Here is a 5076-nt window from a genome sequence, read left to right as displayed (position 1 = left end):
ACTTTAGCTAGTTATACTTTACTCCTATCATTACATATTCAAAAGTTGGTCAAACCTACCTCTTCTGTGCTTATTTTACCCATATATATGTAGTTTATTGGATTTTGGCAGCCATTTTGAAAAAAAGCGCCCTCACACGAAAGTTCTCAGGTTACGCCTCTTTTACCTCACATATTCTGATTCCCCATAAAAAATTGGTCTAGAAAAACCATATGAGAATTTCTACCTCTCCAAGTGGCACCTATCTCAATTATAGCCTGGTCTAATTAGTGAATATCACCTTATAATGAAAACGTCATGGGAATAGCATCGTAGTACCCGCTGCTACTTAAGGATCTGATTCATCACTAGCCACCAAGTACAAACTCGGTGGTCTAGTGGTTAAGACTTCAGGCTAGTTATCTGAAGATCGTGGGTCCAATTCCCACCCGAATCACTTACATTTTTCGCAATCATTTAGGAACGTTAGGCTACTGAGCAGTCAGTATGCAGGGGGCAAACATCATATCGTATTATGTAATGTTAACTAGTCAACTTCACTCCATAAAGAAATGTTAAGTTCATACTTCTAATAATGTATACAAAGGATTAGCAAGCCTCCATAATGTGCGGCCCTACCACTTTAGGAGCAAATGATTTGACCTGATCAGTGATAGCCTACTTAATTTTATTATTTTCGTTAGCGAAATTAGATAGGCCTATGTTGCTTTTAAAACTTGTTATCATTTGTCAATGACGCTTTTCAAAATCACGCGGTTGTCGCAAACTATTGTTAAACTTGTAGCGGTTTGAACTCTCACCATTATTTGTTTAAACAGCTGTGAAATATTAACAAGTGTTACCGTACCGTAACACAATCATATCAAGTAATATAATTGTAAAAGATATACGAACTGAACATTGAATATGTGTACAACGGTGAAATGACCAGGATTTCAGGCATGAACAGCAGTGCCGTGATTTTTTTTCTAGGCGGTTACAAAAAGCCCGTTCTTTCTCTAGAAGCCAGCTATTTATTCGCCGTAGAGGGCGTATTTACAAATTAAATCACGTTACTGTGGTTGTAAAGTGAGGTCTCACCACGAAATGAGACGCATCGTTGGTGAAATCATATTAAGATATTCACCAAAACAAAACTTGATACTTATATTTTATGATTGTATACTTTGTAAGTGAATTTTCTTGCCAAACAGTGTTATCTGCACATATTCTGTAATTCTACTCATATTATTTGTACAGGTTAGTTTATCTTTGAGGCTGATTTTCTCAAAACGTGGTTCTTATATACATAAACTTTAAATGCTCACATCTCTGGATTTACTTATAGTAGGGAAGCTATTCAAAGACCAAATGAAAGCTTATAACGTGATCTACCCAAATATAATATAAACTCAATTTTTGATTTTCTAACCATGAGACTCATTTTGTGGTGAGACCTCACCGACCAGCCCTCCTTAAACTAACGTTAAAATACCGCACTTTCGGCGGTAAAGAACAATTAAAACCTCATAAAAAAAGGCAACTAATCCGTTTACCCATAATTGAATCCAAACACTCAGTACTTATCCTTGACAATGTGTTAATCCAATTAATATAGTGAGATAAGGTAACGTTAGTTTAAGGAGGGCTGGTCGGCCTAATGATTCTATGAATGTAAGGAAAGTGACCAAAACACATCCAGAACATTATATAATTCAGAAGTGTACGTTTAAAATATTTTGCGACTGTCCCTTTAATTTAGTTTGAATAAGATACTAGGAACCAACTTCAAAGGCATTTTCATTTGTCAATAGGACACTATTGCAAAATCACGCGATCGTCGCAAACTATTTAGGTCTGAACTTGTTTATATAGACGTTTGAACCCTCCCCATTATCCGATAAGGATGAAAAGTTGTAGGCAAATTATCATAGATTTGTTGGAACAGCAGTGAAATATTAACAAGTATTAACACAATCATATCAAGTCATATAAAGGTATACGAACTGAACATTGAATATGTTTACAAAGGTGAAACGACCAGGATTCCTGGCACGAACAGCAGGGCTGTGATTTTTTGTAGCCAGTTACAAATGGCATAACATGTTTATTTTGATCTTAGTTATTCGGAAATGCTCATAAAAATGACACTGTACGTCAAGTGAAGCAGGGACAGTATAATTTCAGTGTTCCCTGAGTAGAGGAAATTCAGATTAAAGCAGTATAGAAAACCATATTTTAGGGCATCTTTGAGACATGCGGCTGTCTGCCCACAATTATTATTTAGTTAAATTTGTATTAAAATGGCACAGATTTTAATACAGGTACATGATTTAGATTTTACTCATAAAGTTTATTTATTAAAGATTATACTTTTTAAATGTCCACATTACTTTGTTTTTATGTGTTAAAAACAAAGTTGCCCCTTGGAATGACACCAACCGAAATTCGACAAGCAACTAACATCGACACATTCAAAAAATATACTCAAAACACATCTTTTTAATTTATATTTTGCTTTCTCTGGATTTTTGTTTATAATGTAAAGCACATTGAGGCTTTCAGCAAAATGCGCTTAATCAAGATCAAACTATTATTAAAATGTTTTCTAAATATAGGCCTGTTAATCCGTACCGGTATATACTCGTGTATAAGTCGACCCGTGTATAAGACCACCCCCGAGTTTAAGAAGATTTTTGGACGATTTTTGTTTGTCGGGCGTATAAGGCGACCCCCGTTTTACCGTCGGAATTCATACATGTTTCTGCATTTTGTGGTCTTGATACTGGCACTGCATCTGGTTGGCTAAAACCGTAGCCAAATGCATGGTTATTTTTCCAAATAATACCATTTTTATGAGATTTTAAATGTTCATCAACATTTTATTCCCCTGTATTGAAAATTGCGTTCATTCATAGGCCTACTAACATTTTAGTAGCTTTATTGCAGTAGTAAATTGGCGTGTAACGGACGATCCGAACAAAACAACGAACATGATTTTAAAAATCTAAAATTTTTGTCGCGCGTATATAAGACGACCTAATGTTTTTCACTCGTAATTTGCTAATTGAAGCCTCCTCTTATACGCCAGTATGCCTATATGGTAGACAGGGTCCAGATGTACCACAATAATTAGCTGTCATCATGTAAAATGTTCACAATTAGTTTTAATTTACTGGTAAAAATAGTTGCCCCTCCCTCCAATATCTGAAGTAGGTCTTTTTGTATATAATAATATAAAAAATAATACAATCCAAATATTATCAGTTCCTTAAGTTTATTTATGTTTTAGTAGGCATCAAATACTTTAAATAGGCCTATTCAAATATAAACTCGCCTTGAATCATTAGTATAATTTCTATATATTATATAAATCATCTTTAGCAATGTGAATTAATTTTTTCATGGGTCATGTCTCTTATCCCCCTCCCCCAATTCAAAACTTTACTTAATTTGAATTATAATTATCATATTAATTATACCCGTTCCTCAAATTACGACGACGGTAAAAACAATACTTTGAAAATATGGCTTTGGTGACACCACTCCAAACTCAAATGGGTAAAGAAGTTGCCGTTAAGTGATTACGCGTCTAGTGTGTTGTTCAAAAGAAGTTCGAGTCTTCTGTTTGAAAAGCACCAATTCAGTAATAAGGATCAGAAGTTCGTCGCAATGGAAATAGCGATGGTGGTGTGCCTTACATCATTTTAAAGCTAAGTTCACATCAAGCCCGGATTCCGGTCCGGAGACCGGAGAAAAAATTGTGAAAAATGGGTTCATTGGTAAACAATAGGACCGTTCAAATCAAATTCGTACGATTAATAAATAAATAAATAAATAAATAATAATAATTAATAAATAAATAAATAGAAAATAACGTTACAAAAATTTGCAGCACCGTCTGCAACGTTATTCAGTCAGACATTAGGTATAAATAAGTATTTTTTTAATTATTATACCGTACCAAAGTGCAGCGTTATTTTAACGTCAAAATTGTTAGTTGGATTAAAAGATCAATGAACTTTATTGACATGTGTTGGTTTATCCAGACAGACGTAGCGGTATCGAAGTAAAGTAAACTAAAATATTTATTTATTAACGTCTCATTCACCCACACAACAAAGGTCAGCCTTACCTGGATTATGAAAAACAAAACATAATATAGTACAATTAAAAAGTAAAGTACAGAATGTAAACAGCAAAGTATTTTATACTCAGTGGCATATCTAGAAGTATTGAAATGGGGGGGGGGGGGGTTGACGGGGACGCGAAGGTTAAGTGGGGCCTCGATGATGAGTAGAGGAGCGCTGATTCGCAAAATAAGGTGATTTTAGGTGATTTTAACTGCTTGACTGTGATTTTTTTTTTTTTTTTTTTTTTTTGTGAAGGGGGCGACTGGTGGGAGAAGGCCTGGAAATGCCGGGGAAGATTTGTAATTAAGTAGACACAAAATCGAGGTGGTTTTTGGTTTTACACTATATGCACTTGCCACCTACAAATTTTCCACTCGGAATTTTTTTTTTTTCCATTCGGGGATTTTTTTTTCTGCAGGTTGTGTTCCTCTGGCTATTTTTCCCGTATTTTTACGATATTATTTTCTTAGTTTTTCCACTGACTTTCCATCAGTATATAAACTGTTTCTTAGTGAAGTAACATCATACAAATATACTATAATTATGTGTATAGCCTTTATTGTTATTCTTGTTCAATAATGCAAGTTAAGAAAGAAAAAAACTAAACTAAACTAAGAAGCAGACCGGCTTAAAAAATATACAGCAAAAAAAGTTAGGCTTGTATTACGCTGGCGTTAAAAACTAACCGTTTTATCTGATTTTAATGGTCCCAAATGAAGTATTTACCGAATGCTAAGGTCGTCGAATAATAATTGCATAATCGCCACCGAATGAAAAAAGTTGCCGCTGCATGCTAAATGCAATGGGTGGCCGAATGGTGAATGAGTAGCAGAGCTATACTTGCCCCGAAGGGAAGTGTAGGCGTTCCATACACGTGGTCCAATGGTGGACTTTACTTATTGATAACGCTTGTTTAAATAGTAATACGGTACAATATCCACATAAAATGCGTTTTGATGAATCA

Source organism: Anneissia japonica, unplaced genomic scaffold (assembly GCF_011630105.1).
Source record: "Anneissia japonica isolate Jap-2015-1 unplaced genomic scaffold, ASM1163010v1 scaffold288130_len101125_cov175, whole genome shotgun sequence".
Lineage (NCBI taxonomy): Eukaryota > Metazoa > Echinodermata > Crinoidea > Comatulida > Comatulidae > Anneissia > Anneissia japonica.
Note: the sequence above shows the minus strand (reverse complement) of the source record.